Below are 26,642 nucleotides of genomic sequence, written 5' to 3' on the forward strand. Positions count from 1 at the left end.
TAGCTGTGCACACAATTTGCCTGTGTTGTGCTCACAATTGTAGTTTGCACAAAGACTTCATGCTGATCATTTTACTGTAGCTGCCACAAATTCATAAACCTGCTGCCAATCTTTGATTCCAGGACAATAGAAACGTTGCTTGTCCTCTTTAATTTAAAATGGTGCTTTGGAAGTTTAAACTGAGCCCTTCCAAAGTCTTTGGAACAGAATAAATATGTCTAAGTGATGTAAATATTCATCCTTTTTGGGGCGGGCGAGAGGAGAGACTAGAAAATTATATCTATATATAATTGGTCAGCTTTAGCTTTGGGGTATTGGTAAGTGTTTAACCATTAGTAGGTGAATCCAGCTGTTTTTAACATGCTGGACAAATGTAGAACTATCTGCTTAATTTGTCTGAAAATCTGAATGCACTCATCATTCAATGCACATTTACTTACAAGTGAATATGAAAATGAGAAGTCATTTAAAATGGAAATCTCATTCATGATTATATATCTCTCTTCTGCATGTCCACAGAGACCTGCACTCCTGCTGATACAGTCACACTCATGCTCACAGATTTCACGCAACCACTCAAAGTCTCTTACACTAATTGAAAAAAATGCTGGTTTTGTTCATTGATGTACTGCAAAACTGTATTGGAGGTTTTCTGTGATCATAAGTTCATACATTTGATCATTTTAAATAGGAGTTCAGGGAATAGACAGCAAGCAGGCTAATTTGTGCTGTTTGGAAAGAATCTGAACAGCAGAAAGAAGTGTTTCTAATTCTACCTTTTGATTCAGTGTAGAAACAGAACTTTAAATGTATCTGCTCAGGCTTCTGTATCATTTTGATTATGGAGAAGTCTCTGTTCATATTATGATCTAACAAAGTTATTCTTCGTGTTCCTATAATGATAACCTGAGGGTGATTTCTGCTCACAAGGTAATAACCATAACCTGAAATGAATAACCACTGAGGCTGAAGGCAAAGGATTTTATTAGCCAAGGATATGGCTGTTACCAAGTTTACATGAAGGACCCTCAAGTTATTACCTTACTGAATTTTTAAATAAATGTTAACTAAAAGAAGAGAGGCACTAAAAGAAAAATTGTCAAATTGCTGAAAGGTAAATTATTATAGAAAAAGTTGAAACATTACTGTACTGTTGTATTTCCTCTTCCAACTCCTGCAATTGTCTGCCTCTTCTCTTTTATTTTTCTTTCTTTTCTCTAATTTCCACTCCCCACCTGCCCTCCCTTCCTGAAGGCCATACTGGAAGAGTGACCTTCTGACAGCGACACAGGTCTGAAACTCAGGAGCTCTGATTTCAATTCCCAGCCCTGCCACAGATTTCCTGTGTGATCTTGGACATGTCAATTAATTTTACTTAAATTCCATGTCTGTAAAAGGGGATAATATTTCCTTTCCCTCACCCCTTTCAATCTATCTTGTCTGTTTAGATAGTCAGACAGTTCTGCCCCTAAGGGTTTATAATATGTTTGTACAATGCTTGTGGAGACTAGATCTTAGTTGCAGCCTCTAGGTGCTATTGTCATCCTAATAATAATAATAATGAATATAATAAAGTTCTTATGCACAGAATTACTGTAATATACTTTTGCATTGTATTCCAAACTGAATTAACAGGAATTGGTTATGATTCTCCAAATGCCTTAATAATTTGTAAGAAATTGTAATGCATGGTTGAAGGAAGGGATGCAGAAAATGAGTCCACGTGCTTAACTCTTTTTAAATTCCCTCTTTATTGTCATCTTTGCTTGAGGCAGTGGCAGGATTTCCCCTGTTCTCCATCATATAAAGATTGAGTTCTTCTGATTCCTCAAACAGGATTGAAAAGCTGGCGTAGGGGTTTGGTGATTGGCAAAGAGCTTGAAAATTCTGAGTGTAGAAACCAATCAGAGTAGAGTTATTTGTATATTAGGCATATAGTTATCAAGAAGTAACCATGCAGATTATGCAAATCCTTGCACTCAGACTAGCTAATAACGGCCATCAGCAAAACAAAATATAGAAATTCACATCCTATATAGTTACTAAGATATAGCCATATGTAAATTGGACACAGAGTGAAGTAAATCCATAACTAGGAGAACATATTTCATCATGTATCACAGACTGTGTAGCCTCCTTGCAGTTTGATTGGGTGAAACAATTTCATGTTCATCTTAATGTGAAGTGATGCAGACTTTCTAGACTTTCTAGACTCCTAATCCATTTATACCTTCTTTATAATGTTTAGTACTTTTATTTTGCGGTGAGTATGTTTTCCTGTCTTTGTGTTGCCTCCTAATATTTCTTGCCCAAAGTAGATATTTATTTTTAAGGAGACCATAAAAGAGATATCACACTGTAAACAAAATGTAGCTTCAGCTTGAACAATAGAATCCACACTAGGCATTTTATAAATGCCATCCTAGAACTATATTATATACAAATATATGGGTTAGATTACACAATTGCTCCAATAATGCAAAGCAGCAATAAACCCAGTTTAACTGACTGGCTAAGAGAGGTTTGCAATTGCTCTGTGGCATGGGCATAACACAAAGAAGCCAAGCATATGGATGAATCTGGCCAATGCCACAGATTAAAATGCAAACAATTATACTAATTTGTTTTCACTATATGTGGGATATATTGCTTTAAACTGTTAACATATGGTATATTGTATTATCATGTTTAAATTGATATGTACAATGTATATTTAAATTCGTTCACACTTTAAAACAATGTCAGGGCTTTACAGTGTCACATTTATTTTCTAATTTCTCTATTGCCAACTCCAGATCAGGAGATTATCTTAAAAATCAAGAGATTTTAAAACTAATAAATGTTAGACTGATTATTAAATGCCTTATGGTGAGGTTTTTGTTTGTTTGTTTGTTTGTTTGTTTGTTTGTTTGTTTGTTTGTTTTTTAGACTCTAGGGTTCACCCTTTCAAGCTTTTCTCTGAAACCAAGAGAGCTAGATTCTTTTTTCCTCCCCAAAATTAAAATGGAGCGTCTCGTGTGATCACATGACTCCAGGAGCGAGGGCTTTCAGAAAATCACCACATATCATGGGTCTCATGATAAAATTGAAAGTGTTGGCAACATTACATTTGTTCTGAGAATGTTTTGGGAACACTTCTTCTGTAGCTGCAGATGTTTGGGGAAAAGCAAAAGGTAATATCTGACCTCTTTAAAGCTCTTGTATCAATTTTTGAAAGACATGGGGAAATAGTCTCATTGTTAGACAAAGGCCAATAAAGATGATTGTGTAACGCTGAATGACCCTAGTCATCGGCAGGTAGGATTGAACTGGGGACCTCCGGAGCTTAGTGCATGAGTCTCTACCACATATAGCTAAAGGCCAACTGACTATAAAGCAGACTCATTTAACTTTAAGTGGTCTCGGTGCCACTAGATGAGACAGAACACCACACCCAGAAAGTGTGTGGGTTACAATTGCAGTACATTGTATCTTTTCAAATTCGCCTTTATTCCAGTTGCTAATGGAACAGTGTAATATATTCTTCATTTCCTGTCCTAACTTGTCATGCCGTCTTTATTTATTCCTACAAAATGTTAAATTGTTTCTGCGTTCTACCCCAGCATTTCACTGGTGGCTGAAGTGATTGCTTGATTCCTGTTTCCATGTGCTTGTGTGCATGCACATATATGCTTAGGAGACATTTAGGATAAAGCAGTATTATATGAAGACTCAGTCCTCTGCCATTAAAGTCAATGGGAGCAGGAATAGGCACTGACTATAACTGTGTTATAAATTATCACAATTTTAACAGATATTGTCATTAGCATCACTTCAGTTATTATGGAGCAGTAAAAACCCTTAAAGGACATTCACTACATGTGCTTTCATATATTCCCCTGTGGTCTTCTTCCTTATATGAAACTCATAAAGCTTGGCTTTTACTGAACCTATCACTACCACTCCTTAACCACAAAGAGAATCCAAAGCAAGAAGATCTTCACAGGTTTAATTACCATGATCTGGTTGAGAAATATTTTCTGATATTTTCTTCCAGGACTCCATAGCCTTTGGTGACATTTCAGACCATGGAAAGACTGATAAAAATGACTTGGGTAACATGAATAAGTGGGATGCACAGTAAATCACTCGGGGTCTTGATGTTTTTACAGACCACTAGAACTTTATTCATACTTTTTATTGTGTATTGAAAGAACACCATTCTTATAATAATTTGGCATAATTTTATTCCTACAGTTAAGCCACATCCACCCTTGCAAAGGAAAAATAGTGTGTGTACCCTTTCTGAGAGAGCTAACGTTGTAGCTCTAATCTGAACTACAATAGTAATCTTTGAATATTGTACTGGAAGACCCATGGAACAACTGCACAGATCTGAAATGCAAATGGTTGTTTAAGATGGAGTCTACAGATCTTGAAATGAAAATCTTTAAAGAAAATTCCCATAGGTCATCATGTACCAAAGGGAGCTGCCTCTGGAAATGTCCCTGAGTTATAGGATGCATATTTTATACGCTGTTAGACAGCTTTAAGCATAACCTGAATACAGTAACTCCTCACTTAACGTCCTCCAGCTTAACGTTGTTTTGAAGTTATGTGGCTGCTCCATTAGGGAACATGCTCATTTAAAGTTGTGCAATGCTCCCTTATAACATCGTTTGGCTGCCTGCTCTGTCCACTGCTTGTAAGATTTTGTGGAAGAGCAGCAATTTTACAAGGGAGCACTGCACAAATTCCTCTTCTCTGTCTCCTCCCCCTCCCTCTCAGCGCTTCCCCCTCTCTCCCAGAAAGTCCTAAGCGCTGCCAAACAGCTGTTTGGTGGCAGAGAAGTGCTGAGAGGAAAGGGGAGGAGCGGGGACCTGGCATGCTCTGGGGAGGAGGTGGAGCAGGGATGGGAAGAAGGGCCTGAAGTATCCCACGGCAAAGTCGGTGCCTTTTCTTCTGGTGGGAAGCTGCCACTGCTGCTGCGCAAGGTGCTTCCTAGTGTCCCTGCCTGCCTCATTTTCTGCAGTGGGCTGTGCCTGTGTGGGGTAAGCCAGTGGCACCTCTCAACCACAGTTGGAACCTAATTCCCCGCATTTACATTAAATCTTATGGGAAAATTGGATTTGTTTAACATTGTTTCACTTAAAGTTGCATTTTTCAGGAACATAACTACAACGTTAAGTGAGGCATTACTGAATCTGTTCTATATAACTGTGAAGCATGTTATTTATGACTGGTTGTCAAAATAGTGTGTTTATGTTGGTACTAATATTAGTGCTGTTTATTCCATCCATAACAGATCAGGTTAATCACAGATAGATAGTATGCCAAAATATATTCGAAACCAAGTCTGGGTTATTCATTAAAGTATCTTGTGATACTACTACTACTTTCCACTTCATTGTGTATGTGGGGAGACAGAACAGGGGGGCCTCCTTTCTAACAGCCAAGGATCTGAGTCACAATGCCCCAAAGTCAACCCTCCAACAGAAACCTGTTGTACCGATGACCTTTGTGCAGAATAGAGAAGGCCTTAAGGCCTGAACCAAACTGCTCTATTCAATTCCCTGCCAAACCTGGTCAAAAGTAGTAACAGAGGAGGGGGAGGAGAAGGGGGGGTCATGAAGTCGGTTGGAAAACTACAGAAACTGCTTTAGAAAAACATAATAACCGCAAGGCTTTAGGAACATAAAACCGCAAGGCTTTAGAAATATAATAACCGCAAGTTGCTAAGATATTAAGAAATTGTTTTGCAGAAAGTTAATCATCTTTGCTGGCTGCTAGTGTTTGCACTATTTTCTAATTCCAGCTATCTGCAAATTAACCAGTAATAGTTCCCCTTTAAGCATCTCCTGGAAAGCCCCCCTTAGCCCTTCACCGAAATCCCCCGGAAAGTGACATGTACCAAGTCTTAAGAAATGTACCCAAGCTAGGGCCGAGCACCACCCCTGCGGAAACCACCGAGCGCCCCTCTACCCAAATAAACACCCACTTCTCGGAAATTAGGAAAGAAGGCAAGGGGAGGGGGAGGGAGGACTGACCCCAACCCCTGCTTCTTAGCTCGTGATCAACTCGTGCTCACCCCATGCCCAGCTTGTGATTTGTCCCCAAGCTCGTGCTCACCCCATGTCCAGCTTGTGATTTGTCCCCAGTTTCTTAACCCATGACGTATTGTTTGTACCTTGCTTGTGGTTTAATGGAATAAAAGCCCGTGTGTGTGTAGGGCTCGGTGTGCTAGTTTTGAAACTGCACCCCAACGCGTTTGGTATGTATTGCAATAAAGGCCTCAGGCTCTGAGTCTGTGAACTAAAATCACTGCGTGGGTGATTCTTTCCACGACATGTACAACACAAGTAAGTTGTAAACCCACTTCGTCAGATGCATGGAGTGGAAAATACAGTAGGAAGATATATATAGCAGTACATGAAAAGATGGGAGTTGCCTTACCAAGTGGGGGGGGTCAAGACAATTTAATTAGTGGGCTATTATCAACAGGATGAAAAAAATCACTTTTGTAGTGGTAATAAGGGTGGCTCATTTCAAACAGTTAACAAGAAGGTGTGAGTAACAGTAGGGACAAATTAGCATGGGGATTTTTATTTTATTTTATTTCTTGTAGTGACCCATCCATTCCCAGTCTTTATTCAGGCCTAATTTGATGGTGTCCAGTTTGCAAATTAATTCCAGTTCTGCAGTTTCTCATTGGAGTCTGTTTTTGAAGTTTTTGTTGTTGAAGAATTGCTACTCTTAAGTCTGTTATTGGGTGTCCAGGGAGGTTGAAGTGTTCTACGACTGGTTTTGAATGTTATAATTCTTGATGTCTGATTTGTGTCCATTTATTCTTTTGTGTGGAGACTGTCCGGTTTGACCAATGTACATGGCAGAGGGGCATTGCTGGCACATGATGGCATATATCACATTGGTAGATGTGCAGGTGAATGAGCCCCGATGGTGTGGCTGATGTGGTTAGGTCCTATGATGGTGTCACTTGAATAGATATGTGGACAGAGTGGCAACAGGGTTTGTTGCAAGGATAGGTTCTTGGGTTAGTGTTTTTGTTGTGTGGTGTGTAGTTGCTGGTGAGTATTTGCTTCAGTTTGGGGGGCTTTCTGTAAGCGAGGACTGGCCTGTCTCCCAAGGTCTGCGAGAGTAAGGGATTGTCCCTAAGGATAGGTTGTAGATCCTTGATGATGAGCTGGACAGGTTTTAGTTGGGGGCTGAAGGTGACAGCTAGTGGCATTCTGTTACTTTCTTTGTTGGGCCTGTCCTGTAGTAGGTGACTTCTGGCTCTGTCAATCTGTTTCTTCACTTCAGCAGGTGGGTATTGTAGTTTTAAGAATGCTTGATAGAGATCCTGTAGGTGTTTGTCTCTGTCTGAGGGATTGGAGCAAATGCGGGTTGTAACTTAGATCTTGGATGTAGACAATGGATCGTGTGATGTGGTCTGGATGAAAGCTGGAGGCATGTAGATAAGTATAGCGGTCAGTAGGTTTCCGGTATAGGGTGGTGTTTATGTGACCGTCGCTTATTTGCACTGTAATGTCCAGGAAGTGGATCTCTTGTGTGGACTGGTCCAGGCTGAGGTTGATGGTGGGGTGGAAATTGTTGAAATTCTGGTTAAATTCCTCAAGGGCCTCTTTCCCATGGGTCCAGATGATGAAGATGTCATTAATGTAGCGCAAGTAGAGTAGGTATGTGAGGGGACAAGAGCTGAGGAAGCATTGTTCTAAGTCAGCCATAAAAATGTTGGCATGATGTGGGGCCATGTGGGTACCCATAGCAGTGCCGCTGACTTGAAGGTACACATTGTCCCCAAATGTGAAATAGTTGTGGGTGAGGACAAAGTCACAAAGTTCAGCCACAAGGTTTGCCGTGACATTATCAGGGATACTGTTCCTGATGGCTTGTAGTCCATCTTCATGTGGAATGTTCATGTAGAGAGCTTCTTCATCCATAGTGACTAGGATGGTGTTTTCTGGAAGATCACCAATTGATTGTAAAAAGAACAGGCATACTTGTGGCACCTTAGAGAGTAACAAATAAGGTGCCACACGTACTCCTGTTCTTTTTGAGGATACAGACTAACATGGCTGCTACTCTGAAACCTGTCATTATGCAAAGCAATTGATTGTAGTTTCCTCTGGAAGTCAGTGGTGTCTCGAAGATAGCTGAGAGTGCTGGGAGTGTAGGGCCTGAGGAGAGAGGCTACATAGCCAGACAATCCTGCTCTCAGGTTGCCAATGCCTGAGATGGTGGGGCAGCCAGGATTCCCAGGTTTGTGGATCTTGAGTAGCAGATAGAATACCCCTGGTCGGAGTTCTAGGGGTGTGTCTGTGTAGATTTGTTCCTGTACTTTTTCAGGGAGTTTCTTGTGCAGATGGTGTAGTTTCTTTTGGTAACCCTCAGTGGGATCAGAGGGTAATGGCCTGTAGAATGTGGTGTCAGAGAGTTGCCTAGAAGCCTCTCGTTGATATTCTGAACATAGTCTCAGTCTACCACTTTCATGGTTTCTGCCACCATCATGCACACTGCATAGCCTCTGCTCCCTTTCTCTCTAGATATTTATATGCAAGACCTCTTGTAGTTGCATAATTTGCTGTAGAATCCACCTCTGGGTGCAAATTTGTGCTCCAGAATCCAAACTTCCATTTAAAAACATATTAGGCTCTTTATGGTAGTGAGGAATCCTTGAAAATATTAGTTTAATTGTAAACCATTGAAAATTGACAATAGGTGGTACTTGAAAAAGTAACCAGCACTGAGCAATGGTTTCTTTAATGCTGGTCAGACACTGCATTCCGGTGTACCTTTGTGTTCTGGTCTATCTGGGGATCTAGCTCAACTACTGCAGCACTAAGATGAGTGTGCTGCAATAAATGAATTTTCTGACCCTGGCTGTAAACACATCGGGTACTGTGACTCTCTAATCCCAGATGTTTGGGTAGCATACTTTTAATTGGCACTTGCGCTGCTAAAAATGAATTTGTTATTTATCTTATGGCATTTTACCTTACAGTCACTTCCTGTCTAGTCTCTATTCATGGTAATATTTTTTTGAATAAATACTCCCTTGTTTAAATAACTTTGAATTATACATTATATATATATGTATATTATATACATGCCACCTCAGGATGTGCAGGCACTACTGATTACCATTATACCCCTGACAAATGGTCTGATTTTAAAAAAGAAATCTGCCTACTTATTCAGGGCACACAAGCATGCATCTCCACACATCTTGTCCTGTCCTGTCCTTGTGCAAACAAACATAAACCATTGGGTATTCTTTGGATTTAGAGTCAGTGGATAATCCCTTGGTGCAGTTCTTATCACAAACATTCATGAACTGCTGTAAATGGCTGGGGGGGGGGGGGAGAGATTTCATTTCCACACCATCAATGAAGTGGAAGTGCATGCTAACAGTAGGGGGCTGACACATCTTTCCTTCAGTTGTAATGGCACTAGCAAGAGCAAATCACCTGAAGATGATTGTCTCCATCTCTGAGTGTAGCTTGCAGAGCTGACTTTATTTTAACAAAGAGGTTTGCAGCTATTGGACTGTCAATTCATGAAATAAGAGGAATGTGCATGTGTACAAGCAGTATTTTGATTTATAAAGCACTCATCCAATAATCAAGGTGCTGTAGAGTAAATTAAAGATATATATGATATAAAATCTTAGGAAAAAATCCAAATTATCATTAAACACAAACTGCTCATTCAGGATTTACCAAAGTCAGAATCACTCAAGGAACAGGGATTCTTATGCATAGCTGAAGATTTAGGATTTATTGATAAAAATTAATTTTAACTTTACAAGAACTGCTCCAATTCCTGGCATGTTATTGGAACTTTATGGGCTCTTCAAAAGCAGCCTGTAAAGTCAAAGTTCCCCTGAGCTAATGGCTCATTGGGTTAATATGATTAAGGCATGTCAATTTCATTGCTAATACACCTCTACCCCAATATAACGCTGTCCTCGGGAGCCAAAAAATCTTACTGCGTTATAGGTGAAACCGCGTTATATCGAACGGCCGGAGTGCGCAGCCCCGCCCCCCCGGAGCACTGCTTTACTGCGTTATATCCGAATTCGTGTTATATCAGGTCGTGTTATATCGGGGTAGAGGTGAGGTGTAGTACACAAGGGACCGATGTGGCCAGCATCTCATGTGACTGCCTTGGGCTGCCCTAACCCAATGGATCAGATACTCATTTTGCAGCAGAGAGAACTGGAGAGGGCCTTTCAGCATATAATTGAACAAGACTTGAAAGCACAACCTTCAGAAATATAGTTGAGCTCATTAACCACTCAGCCACCACACCTGGTTCTAGGGGGGAATGGTCAGACTCCTGGATTATCAATCCAGTGATGTGAGTTCAGATAGCCTCCAGAATGTTGCCTGTAATATTGCAAAGCCTAGGTGTGAAATCATGCCCCATTGAAGTTAATGGAGTCAAGATTTCATCGAATGGGTTTTTAATGCAGGGGACGGGGGAGGAGCAGGATTTCTGTGTTTTGAATTGCATTGCATATGTGAATCAGGTGGTTACAATTCCCTGAAATGTATTCATGTGTGAATTTGAGTTTTGCATGTCAAAATCATTGGTATGAAACATTGCAGGTACAGTTTTAGAGGCCACGTTGAAGCCTCTTTACAAACTGGGCTTTGTAGATGAATTCAATTCATATCTAATCTAAAATTGCTCACAACATACATTGCAGTTCTCTTCTCTGCAGTGCATATTTTATTGGCTATGCTTGTATCAAATGGTTAGCATCAGTCGATTATTTTGTGGAGCACATGTAGAATACATATGGCAGTGTGAGTCAGGAAGGAGAATTTGGTCCATTAAGTGTGGGTAAGGCATATTTTTTAGACAATAAATCAAACAATATCTTAAAATGAAGGAAAATAATTGGCAGACTAAACATAATTGAATTGCCAATATTGCAAGAAGTTATAAATAGGGTAATATTGAGGGCCCTTTTCTCACTAGGCAAATTATATTCCGTGAAATTATTTTCTTCTATCATATCTTTCAGGAATAAAATTCCTAAGTAATGTAAAATTAAGTGCATCATCATAAATTCAGAGATTGTAGTACAAATGGAAGGTCTGATATAGGAAAGATGTGTAGAGAATGAGACTAGGAGGGATGTTTCTAGGTGAATGTTTGATTATTTGTGAGCTCAGAAAGGCTTCTTCACACCTGTAGTGAAAATAGTTTGGGTCTCAGTCCATCAAGGTACTTAAGCATATGCCTAATTCTAAGATCATGAGTAGTCCCTTTGATTCACTGATGTTACTTACATGCTTAAGTGCCTCACTGAATTGGTGCCTTAAATCTCATGAGCCTGATACAGGAAATGTGAAAACCTTATGTGCAATCCTTACGCATGTTAGTATCCAGAGTCTACTGACAACCATGACCTATGGCTTCAATCTTGCAATGAGAGGAAGGATTATCCAGTTGTTAGGATTCCTTGATCTGTTACAGACTTCCTGTATGACTTTTGACAAGTCACTCTGTATCTCAGTTTCTCCATCTGTATAATGCGGACAATAGTACTTCCCTACCTCCTAAAGATGTGAGGATAAATGTGTTGGACAGTGAGTTGTTCAGATACTATGGTAATGGGGGCTATATAAGTCCAGCGTAGGGCAACAAAAATGAGTCCAGCGGATGGCAACAAAAATGATTAGGCGGCTGGAGCACATGACTTATGAGGAGAGGCTGAGGGAACTGGGATTGTTTAATCTGCAGAAGAGAAGAATGGGAGGAATTTGATAACTGCTTTCAACTATCTGAAAGGGGGTTCCAAAGAGGATGGATCTAGACTGTCCTCAGTGGTAGCAGATGACAGAACAAGGAGTAATGGTCTCAAGTTGCAGTGGGGGAGGTTTAGGTTGGATATTTGGAAAAACCTTTTCACTAGGAGGGTGGTGAAGCACTGGAATGGGTTACCTAGGGAGGTGGTGGAATCTCCTTCCTTGGAGGTTTTTATGGTCGGCCTTGACAAAGCCCTGTCTGGGATGATTTAGTTGGGGATTGGTCCTACTCTGAGCAGTAGGTTGGACTAGATGACCTCCTGAGGTCCCTTCCAACCCTGATATTCTATGATTCTATGGTAGCTCTGTGCAGGCAGCTATCCATGCACATATTAATTCTTTCGCTATATTTCATGCTGATTAGGCCTCAACTGGAGTATTGTGTCCAGTTCTAGGTGCCACATTTCAGGAAAGTTGTGGACAAATTGGAGAGAGTCCAAAGAAGAGCAACAAACATGATTTAATGTCTAGAAAACATGACCTGTGAAAGAAGAATGAAAAAAATTGGGTTTGTTTAGTCTGGAGAAGAGAAGACTGAGAGGGGACATGATAACAGTTTTCAAGTACATAAAAGGTTCTTACAAAGAGGAGGGAGAAAAATTGTTCTCCTTAACCTCTGAGGATAGAACAAGAAGCAATGGGCTGAAATTGCAGCAAGGGCAGTTTAGGTTGGCCATTAGGAAAAACTTCCTGTCAGGGTGGTTAAGCACTGGAATAAATTGCCTAGGGAGGTTGTGGAATCTCCGTCATTGGAGATTTTTAAGAGCAAGTTAGTCAAACACCTGTCAGCGATGGTCTAGATAATACTTAGTCCTGCCATGAGCAGGGCCGGCGCAACCCATTAGGCGACCTAGGTGGTCGCCTAGGGCGCTACAATTTGGGGGGCGGCGACCGCGGCAGTATTTCGGCGGTGGGACCTTCCGCCGCCTCTGTGGGGGCAGCATTTCGGGGCAGGACCTTCTGCCGCCTAGGGCGGCAGAAAAGCTGGCGGCGCTCCTGGACATTAGTGCCATGAGATGACCTTTCAAGGTCCCTTCCAGTCCTATGATTCTATCTGTAAATCCATTCACTTCCGTGGGGCTGTGCTTAGTTGAAGTATTCTCCCAGGATGGAACTTATAGCAATATAGTAAATCACTGTTTCCACCATGTTTACTCCTAAAAACATCCTTGATCCTTCGAGATTTACTAGAAAAGGGCCATATTTATTTTTTGGACTAATTAGAAGTTTTAGGTCAACATTACATTGAAAGATCATTTTCATTATCCCAACCTCTCGTTTCACAACAAAGTGCAAAATAACAGAAAAACACTTGGTGACCATATGCCCATAATTTGGCCATGATGATCCATTTAATGATAATCTAATTTACATTGTCTAAAGGATGCATATGGCACCAATCATTTATAATGAGATTGATTTAATTAATATTAGATGAGCTTTTGTATATTTGAATTCAAATAAACAATGTTCTGTGTAAATTACCATCAAGATGATTGAGGTCAAAATAGAGCCCACTAGTTTCTGTGGCACAGGTAATGTTCCAGTATTATTAATCAAGAAGATGGTCTAGGGACTGTGAGTTCTTTCTCTCTGCTTTTCTGGTAGCTGATCTAGTAGCTGTTTAATGAAAGGTACAATATCACTGTAAACTGAGGAAACACCTCACATTCCATTGAAATGTTAAGTTCCTTTGTGACAGATGTGTCATGTTGCAAGGAAAAATAATACTTAGTCATTAATTTCCCCTCTAATTAAGCAAAAGGGGTATAATATGTTCATTAAGAAGATGCCATGTGCAAAGGTGCTTGCCTCAATTGTGTTATGCTACTCCCAAGCACATGGTGAATTTCGTGAACCATATGGAATGATTTCAGGTTCATTTTTAAAAAACAAAGGGTCATGAAAGAGCACTAAATGGTACTTAAACCATGAATATGAATAATTAGGTAGAAATCAAATTAACTGGAGTGATTTGCCTGAAAGACTTAAGTACCCATTAGAAATATTGAAAACTTTTAAAATTATTTACTATTGAACATTATCTCCTACACTACAAATTCTTTAATACTTGGAAAAATACGCCTCTTGAATTTCTCTCTTTCCTCTTCTGATAAGTCTCTTGGTTTAGGAGCCAAATATTGGGCCCATTTAAGTCAAAATCCAGTAAGAAGCTAGCTAAATGTTAAGATATCCTGCAAGGTAAATGTGAAATTGTTTTTAATCTGATTCTGCAGCCAGCTACATAGAATCCTCCCTAAGAATGTTGGGAGCTCTTTATGTGGAATAACAGAATTAGTCCTCTAAAGTAGAATCTCTTGATCCAAAGATAGGCAGCTAGGAAAAGCCAGCTCTCAGATCAACTGTATTTTGTAGTTTCTTAATTTCTACTGAGGCACTGACACAGGACTTTCCCTTCTGATCTTTTCCCCACAGAGCAGGAATGGCTACGTGGACTTCTTGCAGGTGAGCCTGGACAATCTGCTGAATTTCTGCACTATGTGGCCCACTGAACCCCGAGGGTGTCCTTTTCTGTTTCTGAAGTTAGAGTCCAGCAACACATTCATTTTGAAGTGTTGTGTACTCCATGTCTGCAGCACCCTGGCATCCAATCAAAGATGAAGTCCTGAGCATGGACACATCACAGACCCAACTGGGCTCAAAGTTCAACTTTTAAGGTAGGTAGATATTTCTAGGGCATTGCTGCAGGGAAAATAACTTCCTGGTGAGCAAGAGATACAAGAAACTGTTGGAAAACTAGGTATGAACCTTCCTTTGGCAAACACTCCAGCTCTACTTTGCTGGCAGAACCCTCTTTCATCCTTTTAAGAATCCTATTTAATTTAATTTCGGCCTTTGACTGGAGCTGGTAAAATTTTTCTGAATATTAATTTTTTTCAGTGAAAGCCAAAGACGAATCTTTGCAATATTTATTGTGAAAACCATTCCCATTTTTCAGTCTGCTCTACCATTGATGATATTATAAAAGAGACATTTGGCGCCTCAATAGGATGCTACTGGTATTCTTGCTGCAGACAATCTGAATACTGCTAGAAACACATGGGTAATTTTCAGTTCATAAAAAGCCTCATCATAAAGAGGGAGGAGAGTGGTTTTGTCATTTTAAATTTTGATCAAATGCCTGATTCTATCTGACATTTTCCCCTTACTCCCTTGTTTTCAAAACATTTTAACCTATTGTATAAAAGAGAAAATTTTAACTGCACTACATTTACATATTGTGTGTGTGTGTATAAACTTATCCATGGTTCAATATTTGTACTTGCAATGAATTTGAGCAGCAATGTCAACTCTCTTTGGGCCTGATCTTGCACAATTAACTTTGCCCACTTGAGTAATTCCATTTCCCTGTGATATTTCATATGTGAAAGGGGGCTTAGCATATAAAGACATAGTGTATTTATCAACCGAAGAACTTCAGCTGGTGTCACCTGGTGCCATCTGTGACAGAATGTGCTGTGCCCTCAGGCTTCAGGGATGGTTGGCAACATGGACAAGATAGAAAGCCACCGGTGTCTCACGCTGAAGAAGAAAGGGTTAAAGAGATATGAGTCAGCTGAGGCTCATTAGCAACCTGGAAATGCAGCCTGAAGCAATTATAAGGGAAAGGAAGGTGGCTGGTAGGAGTGTATCAACATCCAAGCTGCTAACAGAGGGAAAGGAGCACTTTTATGAATTGTGTTCTTTTCAAGGATTGTTTGGTTTTTCCCCCCCTTCTGGAGGAAAAAAAAACAATTTAACACCTATATTTTCTTGCCTTTTTGGAGCAAGCAGGCTGATTTGAAGATTATATTTTGATTCTCTTCTGATTTTTATCTCACTTGTGAAGCAAGACGATCATGGTTCCTCTTGGCTTCCACTCAAAGGAAGAGATCCAGAGATTGTGTCTACTTTCCACTCCATGAATCTCTCATGGTTGAATTTAATCCCTTCTAAAGGGAAAGAAACCAGGAGCCATGGTTATGAAGAACTGTTGAAAATGTTGCTGTAGGTTTTTTCTAGAGGGAAGATGATGATTATGGAGGTTAGGAGGTGAAGTAATCTCTGGAGGAAAGGAGCATTTGGAAGACCAAGCAAGACTATTGCCTTAGTACAAGGCATGATACTGGAACTGAAAGGTTTGTGGCAGACTTTGCTTTTTTTGTCCAGTACTGAGGAATGGAATGTTTGTATTAGCAGCACAGAGTACCTGTATCCCCAATGCATTAACTCAAGCATCAGCAGCACACAAGCCTCAACCCTGACAGACCAGATAGCTCGAATTTAAAGCACCACTTAACTCGAGCTAGAGATTTGTGTATGAACAGGAGTCTGGTTAGGCGCAGCAATTGAGTTATACCTCTACCTGTTTGGCCAATCGCGGCTCCCACTGGCCGCGGTTCGCCGCTCCAGGCCAATGGGGGCAGCGGGAAGTGGCGGCCAGCACATCCCTTGGCCCGCGCCGTTTCCCGCAGCCGCCATTGGCCTGGGACGGCGAACCGTGGCCAGTGGGAGCCGCGATCAGCTGAACCTGCGGATGCGGCAGGTAAACAAACCAGCCTGGACCACCAGGGGCTTTCCCTGAACAAGCAGCGGCCAGGCTTTGAGAAGCACTGATCTACAGTACTTATGTGCTATTGCTATCCTAAGACCTATCCTAAGATCCTGCGAACTGTGAGTATTGACACAGAGGTCAAAAGGGACAATTCTGTGATCATCTAGTCTGACCTCCTGCATATTGCAGGTGACAGAACTTCACCCACTCCTGAAACTTCCCTCTAACCTCTGGCTGAGTTACTGAAGTCATCAAATCATGGTTTAAAGACTTCAACTTACAGAAAATTCACCATTTACGCTAGTTTAAACTTGCAGGTGACCTGTGCCCCATGCTACTGAGGAAGGCAACCCCCCAACCAGGTTCCCTGCCTATCTGATCCTGGGGGAAGTTCCTTGCTGACCCCAAATATGGTGATCAGTTAGACCCTAAGCAGGTGGGCAAGACCCGCCAGACAGATACCTGGGAAAGAATTCTCTGTAGCAACTCAGAGGCCTTCCCATCTAGTGTCCCATCTCCAGCAGTTGGCAGTAGCCAATGGGCAGCTATGGCAGTAGCCAATGGGCCACATGCTATTGTAGGCAATCTCACCATACCATCTCCTCCATAAAGGTATCATGGTCAGTTTTGAAGCCAGTAAGGATTTTTGCACTTACTGTTTCCCTTGGAAGGCTGTTCCAGAACTTCATTCCTCTGATAGTTAGAAACCTTTGTCTAATGTCAAGCCTAAACTTGTTGATGGCCAGTTTACACATATTTGTTCTTATGTCCACATTGGCACTTAACTTAAATAACTCCTCTTCTTCCCTCGTATTTATCCCTGTGATGTATTTATAGAAAGCAATCATATCTTCCCCTCAGCCTTCTTTTGGTTAGGCTAAATAAGCCAAGCTCTGAGTGTCCTCTCATAAGGTAGCTTTTCCGTTCCTGAGCTCATTTTAGTAACCCCTCTCTGCACCAGTTTCAGATTGAATTCTTCTTTCTTAAACATGGGAGACCAGAATTGCACCGAGTATTCCAGATGAGGTCTCACCAGTGCCTTGTACAATGGTACTAACAGTTCCCTGTCTCTACTGGAAATACCTCGCCTGATGTATCCTAGGACTGCATTAGCCTTTTTCAAGGCTGCATCACATTGGCAGCTCATAGTCATCCCTGTGATCAACCAATATACCCACAGCTTTCTCCTCCTCTGTCGCTTTCAGCTGATACATCCCTAGCTTATAGCAAAAATTCTTATTAGTTCCTAAGTGCATGACTTTGCACTATTATTAAATTCCATCCTATTTCTATTACTCCAGTTTTCAAGGTCGTGCAAAGTAATCTGCTGGGGGGGGGGGTTGTTAAGAGGCTGTCGTTATTTTGACATGCCAAGCCCTTTAGTGCTCATAATCATGCTCAGCTTCTAAAGGTCCAGTACAGAGTCAGAGTGGATAGTGGCACACAGACCAGATTGGTGAGTTACAGGTGATGGTCCAAATGGATAAATTATTTGCAGAAAGGGTTGATTCAGGAGAGGGCACAAGCCTGTTGGCCTGACTTCAAGTAGGCTGCTAAATTAGGAGTACTACCAGCAAAAGGAAAACAGAAAGCCCCCATCTCACTTGCCTGGCTTGTCTGGAAACTGAGTTGGATATAGAGGCAGCTATTTCTACTCACTGCTAATAAACTGGCAGAGTTGTAGGCTAATAGGGATGGGAAATCCAAGTTTACTTTGCATGAACTACAAGCCTGGCCATCTTCGATTTCATACCCAGGGTGATATCCTTCGGATGAGTATTTTGCACTTGGCAATCAGCTGCCTCCTCAGTCATGTCCAGACCGAGTCCTGGTCTAAACTTTAAACTTATACCAGCATAGCTAGTTTGGTTAGGGGTGTGGTTTTTTTGTTTTGTTTACTGACTTAGCTATGCCAGTATAAACCCTACTGAATACACAATTATACTGTCATAAAAGTGTTTTTTTCTCTCATAGCTTGGGGAGGTTTAAACTATTCTGGCAGAAGCTCTTTTATGCCAGCATATGCTACGTCTACACTTGGAGGGTTTACTGGTATAGCTATACTGGTATTGTTATGCCAGCAAAACTTTTCTAGTATAGACCAGGCCTCAACTTATTATTAAGGAAAATCAATAAATGGAGAATTTCAATGTTGGACAGTTCTTGAATTGGTTGTGTTTGAAGTCACTCAGAGTATGAGGTAGGTAGAACTTGAGACTGGGTGCTGGGTGTGAGTGAATCGCCCATTAGGGAACAGCTAGGCCTTTGGAACCTTGATTATTCATTAATTTTGTCTTAGTGCAAAGCAACTAGAACCATAAACAGGTGACTGTATGTTGGGGGGGTTGAGGAATTTATTTAACTCCAACAGAGGGCAGAGGTGAACCTTCTCAAAATCTGACCTATTTCAGAGCTCGATATTCCAATTTGTGTTGTACACTATGGGTTAGCATCATATGCTATTTTGGTTCATTTATAGATACCAAATCCAGGATCCATTTTGGTGAATTTCACAGTCATGGGATTTCAAAAATCGTAAATTTCACGATTTCAGCTATTTAAATCTGAAATTTCATGGTGTTGTAATTGTAGGGGTTCTAACCCAAAAAGGAGTTGGTGGAGGGTCGCAAGGTTATTGTGGGGAGGGGGTTGTGGTGCTGCTACCTTTACTTCTGCACTGCTGCTGACGACAGTGCTGCGTTCAGAGCTGGGCAGCTAGAGATTGGCGGCTGCTGGCCGGGAGCCCAACTTTGAAGTCAGAGACACAGTCAGCAGTAGCGCAGAAGTAAGGATGGCATGGTATGGTATTGCTACCCTTACTTCTGCACTGCTGCTGGCAGGGCGCTGCCTTTAGAGCTGGCTGCCCAGCTAACAGCAGCCGCTCTCCGGCCACCCAGATCTGAAGGCAGTGAAGAAGTAAGGGTGACAATACCATAATCCCCCTAAAATAACCTTGTGACACCCTCCCATCCCTTCCCACCCGCATCTCCCGTTTGGGTCAGGATTCCCAATTTGAGAAACGCTGGGCTCCCCTGTGAAATCTGGATAGCATAGGGTAAAAGCACACAGAAGACCAGATTTCATGGTCCTTGACACGTTTTTCATGGCTGTGAATTTGGTAGGGCCCTATTTATAGAACAGCACACCTTGCAGGAGGATACCAGGTTATCAGAATTCCAGGAGGTATTGTTTAGGCTATTGGAAGGGTAATCTTAATCAGCGCTATTAAGGGGTGATCAAGGGAAGATACAAATAGGACCTTGGAGTTTAGGGATCAGGAAATGTATTCTTTAATAGACCTGTTGCTTGGTTAAACCACATTCCTTGCAGTGCCAGTGGGGTAATCTATACATGTATATCGTGTGTGTGTGTGTGGGTGTGCACATGTAAAATGGCAATATTCTTCTTCTAAAAGTCTATGTTGTGGAAAATAACTATATATAAAATGTTCCGCTTTTTGCAATTTCAGTGAAACTAGGATCTTTCTCTGGGTGCAAGTATTTCTTTTTCACACAGCTCTAGTAGCTCTATTAACATGTGCTCAGCGTTATGCAAAAGTTTCAGAACCACAGCCATAGGCCTAATCTTACTCTCACTGAAATGATAAAACTCCAATGGCAAAAGAATAAAATCCCACATTAGTGCTATTATTTAACCTTTGATAGATTACTATTCATTTGCATGGTGCATTAGAAAGGGAAGAAAGATTTTAAGTGCATTGAGCAACACCACTTTACACCACCTGAAGGTTTGGCTCAGTCTTGTCCCATGGTACTTCCAAATTTTCTCAGTGAAGACCATATTAACATTTTCCAAAGACCAGATTCTGCTATCATCAGACTCGGTTGTACTTTACTAAATGAACTTAATCTATGTGTATAAAGTATTACTCAATTGAGAAAAGGTGGTAGAATTTGACCCTAAATGAATAAGAGATCTTTGAAGTCAGCACCCCAATGGTCTAAGCTTTCTTTCAGTTTGGAATAAGAGACTGAACTTCTTTTGTTATCTTTTGGTGTTTTTAGATCTGAGCTGAGTCCAGGACTGTCCAAAAATATACACATTGTCAATTGCTTCATTGAGATCAATATTGAAAACAAACAATGCCAGTCTCCTTCTCTTCAGATGATTAAGACAATCTCATGTCACAGAAACTGAAGCCAAGCTGTTGTTGTTTGAAAAAAAAAAAGGATGCCTAATGAAATCAAACTCAATCATTTTTGAATATTAAAGCACACACTAAGATGATGTGGGAGAAAGGAAAAAAGTATACTCAAAGTAAACAGAAATGAGTATTGCGCAATTGGTTCCATGTCAAAACTTTTTGAAAAGAATACATTTTCTGCAGGAGAGAATTGTCCACTTAATATTTTAAAGACTCAGTACAGTGATGGGTCACTGCTTTTACCAGGCATTCTGCCAATTTCTTGATGCATGCATTCAGTCAGTCTTGCTAATCAACTCTTCAGCCCCCTCAGTGGTTCATCACTAACTTAGCCATCTGTTACTGCGGACTGAAAAATCCCAGAGTGGCTAATCTTCCACTCTAATCACTATTTAGAAAAAAAAAATGTTTTATTCCTAGCTCAATTTTAGCTGTATCTCAACTTTTGCCAGTGCTCTGTGGGCTTTGGACTGCATTCTGTTGTAAAAAAAAAAAAAAAGTTAATCAAATCAGCACTGATTGAATATTACAAGACCTAATATTTTGACCTGCATAGTAAAGTCACAAGGTGTATAGTCCATGCCTTTTATTAGAGGTGTTCTTTCCTCAGTAGTTGTATATGTACTGATTCCAGCAAACTCAGCATTCTGAAATTCTTTTTTCTGAAAAAAGAATAGCATCCATCTAAACCATTTATGAATAAATATAACCTATCGGACCTAATTATGCCTTAAATTAGATTTGAATAATTTATGCAACACTTGCTCCTGCTGCTGCTTTTAAGAGAATTTTCCATGTTTGTAAAAGGTAATAGGGTGAGATTTGCAAAAAGGATTTTTAAATGGAAGTTTGGTGCCTCATTCCCTTAGGCACTTTATTAAATCCCAGCCCAGATTTTTTTACTTGGAGACTAAAGTTGTTTATCCAGAGAAGAAATACAGGATGCCCAATGTCAAACAAGCTTCCCCATGCAACCGTATCTTGCAAACCTGTCCTGGAGGAGCCTGATAGGATAATTCTGTCTCCAAGTCTGTTCAGTCCTGGCCTCTTTGGTGAAACTACAAATAAGGGTGCCAATTAGTGTCAGTTGTGATGAAGGTTTTGTGTTGTAGTCAGCAGGAAATGGACTGAGATCATCAATTCAATTCATATAGTCTACAGAATAGCCATCAGACACATGTGGATAACTTTTGGTTACATAACTTATTACCAGCCTGGGATGGATTTCCGCTGGCAATTTAGAAGTGGAATGCTCAGAATACTGGGACCCAGATCCACAAAGGGACTTAGGCAATGTAATGCAATGCTGAGCTTTGCAATGCCTAACATTTAGGCACCTAGAAAATCATGGGAACAACAGTGGAATCCACAAAGCCTCAATTAGGCACCTAAGTTTCCTATCCAAGGAATAGACGACTGAGAACGTGATCCAGAAGATCACAGTTTAGGTGACCAGATGCCTATCTTTCCCAGTTTGTGAATCACTCTGGGGTTCAGGCAGGATACAGGTGCCTAGAGTAAGGCTACTGTGCACATGCCGAGTGGCAAAAACTTAGTTGCCTACAGAGTTAAAAGACAACTAATCAGGAATTTTGTGGATTGCAGTGGCATCTAAAAATCGGACCTAGGTGCCTAAAAACAGGACTTATGTACCTAAGTACCTTTGTGGCTTGTATCCTACCTTAGTACTGCAAAAACAATGCTCCACACATTCATTCATGTTCTAAATAGCTGATTGGTTTGACCATGTTCATACCTCTTATTTATTAATTATGAAAATGTATTTCAAAATGTTTTTATTTCCATGATTTTCCGTTCTTCAGAAAAAAACCTATATTTGTTTGTCAACATCAGTAGTCCTTCATAAACAGGAGTAGTTGTTATTAATCATTTATTACTTAATTATCTTGCTTGAAAAGTTTCAGTTGCTCAGTCAGGGGACAGAAACAATACCCACACAAGAACCTCTATGCCTTCACATGTTTGTGGGTTAGGGATGTGGTTTTGTGAGAACCACTACAAAAATGTTGATACCTGGAAACTTTGGAGGTAGATGCTGATAACGCAATTACTTTTTGCACTTAACTTACCGTGACAAGTATAGGCCTGATGGTGGGTCACACTTTATGCTCACAGGTGGGGCATACGTTGGGTGGAAAGTAATGCAAGGAGATGGGAAAAAGTTTCTTCAGAACCACTGTTCCCTCTCCAAAGCAAGTCAGTAGGTAGAAATGGGAAGGTGGTAGAGCCTAGGATCTAAACCCCAATGAACTGGGTAATGCAGCTGTGAGATATACGTTATTCCAGGTATAGAGCTAGTGGAGGGTATGTTCTAACCCATGTCACCCAGAGCAGCAAGAAATTGGGAGGCAGATTGTGACTCACTGAGCTGTCACTGAGGTGGTCTAACAATGCACTCCCCCATACCCGGGGCTTGTGTTAAAGTCACAATTTAGCCCATAATTGTCAGAATAATTATTACATCAGTCCTATCATGGTAGAGGAACATATGTATTTCTTGAGGTAATTGACTGGATGCTGAGTTACTGGGATTTCTGGTGCTAGTTAAATCCTACACTCTTCTACTTAAAAAACATAGATGATGGGGGAAAGAAAGACAGACCTTAAATAAATTGATGTGTGCTGTCACTTGAGCCTACTAAAAGATTTGAGCACATTTAGCTAATGTCAGTTTTAGATGTGATCTTTCTGCTCAATGTACAGCACTGAAAAGGCCCCATAATGCTCTAACACTGAAAGGAGGACTTGTGATAAGGGAGATTTTCCTTTAATTATTTGTACTTATTATGAAATTATTCATGTATCTGTGTTAGAAAGCTCATTTAAATTAAGCCAGAAAGAGAAATGTCTAAAGATAACAGCAAGAATGCAGATCCAATATATCAGGGGTCAGCAATATTTGGCACGCGGCTCGCCAGGGTAAGCACCCTGGTGGGCCGGGCCAGTTTATTTACCTGCTGACACAGCAGGTTCGGCCGATCGCAGCCCCCACTGGCTGCGGTTCGCCGTCCAGGGCCAATGAGGGCGGCGGGAAGCCACGGCCAGCACATCCCTTGCCCGCACGGCTTCCCGCCGCCCCCATTGGCCCGGGACGGCAAACCGCGGCCAGTGGGGGGGCCGCGATCGGCCGAACCTGCCACGTCAGCAGGTAAATAAACTGTCCCGGCTCGTCAGGGTGCTTATCCTGGCGAGCCGCGTGCCAAACGAAAGCTGTGACTCCCACTATGTTGAAAATGAGTGTCATTGTTCTTCTTTAAGTTTCTAGAAACTGAAAAAAGTGAGATCAAGATGCATGTGCCCATACATTTTCATGGGATTATAGGAGCTGCGTATCAGATTCCCAGGAAGAATAGAACCCTTTGTCTTATAAGGGGCTTGTGTTTAGAGTGACCAGATGTCCTAATTTTATAGGGACAGTTCCGATTTTTGGGTCTTTTTCTTATACAGGCTTCTATTACCCCCACCCCAGTCCCGATTTTTCACACTTGCTGTATGGTCACCTTACTTGTGTTGCACATGCATCTCCAATTTTAATGTGCAAATCAGCTTAAATGGGTTAATATAAATAGTGTGAGTGAACTTCTGGACTAATTGAAATCAATGGTAAAACTCCCATTGGTTCGGATGAGGCAGAATTTTGACCTATTAATGAAGTTCTCAATCAAAACATTTTAGTTCATTGTGAAACAATTTGTATTTTGATTGTACTTTAATGGGCATGGTTCACTAACAGAGAGCAATGTTAGTACAGTAATAGTATTATAGACAAGGTAAAGCAGTGAGCTTATCACTCATTATTGTGTCTGCCACTTAACAGCACTGGGTGATCTCAGCTCCAGTTCTCAGAGTGAAAATGTTTTTCTCAACAAAAAGGAAAATTTTGCCCCAAAAAAATCAGTTTTGGGAGAAAGTTTTCAGGTTTTAGTTAGAACCACTTGGAACACAGGGAGGAGGGATAGCTCAGTGGTTTGAGCATTGGCCTGCTAAACCCAGGGTTGTTAGTTCAATCTCTGACAGGGCCACTTAGCAATCTGGGGCAAAATCAGTACTTGGTCCAGCTAGTGAAGGTAGGGGGCTGGATTTGATGACTTTTCAGGGTCCCTTGCAGTTCTATGAAAGAGGTATGTCTCCATATATAGATGAAATTTCCTCAAAATATTCATTTTCATCAATGCTACAATTTTTTGTGGAGATGTTTCATTGCCAATGTAGACTTTTTTGAAAAAGGCTTTTTGGATCCAGGTTTAGGGCTCAGAGACAGGGGCTTTCTTGCTACACACGGACTTGTAGACTTTAAACACCTCTTCCTGGAAGAAAAGAAAAAAAAAAACACCAAAAAATGTTTTTTTGCTCTTTCAATTAAAACTAGAGCTGGCTAAAGGCTGACAATTCCATTTTGTGCCAATTCCAATTTTGGCATCTTTCAAGGTTTCAGAATTCTGTATTCCCTATTTTACAGATGGGAAGACTAAGGCCTGGTCTACACTACAGCTGCCAGTTGATCTAAGCTACTCAATTTGAGTTACATTTGTAGCATAACTCAATTTGATGTAGCTTAGATATACTTACCGCGGGGTCCACACTATGCTATGTTGATGGGAGACGCTCTCCCACTGACATTGCTTCCGCCTCTCATTGAAGTGGAGTACAGAAATCGATGGGAGAGTTCTCTCCCATCGATTGAGTGTGTCATCACTAAACCCACTAAATCAATGCCGCTGCATCGAATATAGCAATGCCAATTTAGCTCCATAGTAAAGACAAGCCCTAAAATACAGAATGGTTAACTTGTCCAAAGCCATAAAGCAAAGATATGTCAGGGATGGGATTCAAACCCTCATCACCTGATTTCTAGCATTACAGATGTTTCTTCTACAAAGCATTAGAGTCAAGTGGGTGAATGTCTTGGTTCATCAGTGCTTGTATTCTACACATTATTTGGAGAAACCTTAAGTGTGCAATATTAAAGCCAAAGAATTAATTATGGGAAAACACTGGACAGAAAGGGAGGTATTTCAATAACTATTGAAGAAACATACTTTTAATTTAATTTTAATTTAAAACGGTAGCATATTTGATTTTTTTCTGGTTTATATAGTGTGCCTTCCAAAAAGCTTAAGTACATGTAATGAAAGCACTTTATACAAAATGAACCTAAGCTAACATAATGTCTTGTAAACCACTCCCCAACACCTAAAACCCTACCAATTCACCCCTACTGCTTCTTAAAAGCTCAGTAAATAGGCTCTACAGCGTGAACTGAAGGTCAACAAATTTGAGTTCTTTTAAGACTGAATTGCCTTTGTTGGCTTCCCACTGAGAAAAGCCTGCCACTAGGCCAAACCTGCAAATCTGGGGCCTTTCAGATCAAATGCCTTACCTGATGTTGAATGCCATGGTATAGCACAAAACAAAAGGAAGCCTTTCAGACACACAGCACAAAAATGCAGCCTAATAACATTACCTTTACTAAAATGTAATATATAATATAACGACTTCTAAAAGCAAGTGCAGCAAAGAGATGATATGTGTGCCTTTGTATGGTGAGAAAAATATTTTCTTCTATTGAAAATTTGCCTTGGTTTATGAGACTGGTGTAATACAAACTATTCACACAACATTATCACACTGATAGCTTTTAGCAGAAATTCTCCAGGATTTTATTAATTAAAAGTTCTTTATAATACAAGAATATTTCATTTGCAATTCTTCAAAATACTAAGATTCTTCAGGACACTTCTATAGGCAAACATCACATAAGCACTATTACCTTCAGATCTGGGATAGTGACAGAAGTCACAATCCTGCAAAGCATGATCACAAAACCGTTTCAATTAGGGCTGTCAAGTGATTAAAATTAATTGTGATTAATAGCATGATTAAAAATTAATCGTGATTAATCGTACTGTTAAACTATAATAGAAAACTATTTATTTAGATATTTTGGATGTTTTCTACATTTTCAAATATATTTATTTCAATTATAACAGAATACAAAGTGTACAGTGCTCACTTTATATTTATTTTTGATTACAAATATTTGCTCTATAAAAACCAAAAATTATATTTTTCAATTCACCTA

The sequence above is a fragment of the Terrapene carolina genome, unplaced genomic scaffold (assembly GCF_002925995.2).
Source record: "Terrapene carolina triunguis isolate 2854851 unplaced genomic scaffold, T_m_triunguis-2.0 Scaffold42, whole genome shotgun sequence".
Taxonomy (NCBI): domain Eukaryota; kingdom Metazoa; phylum Chordata; order Testudines; family Emydidae; genus Terrapene; species Terrapene triunguis.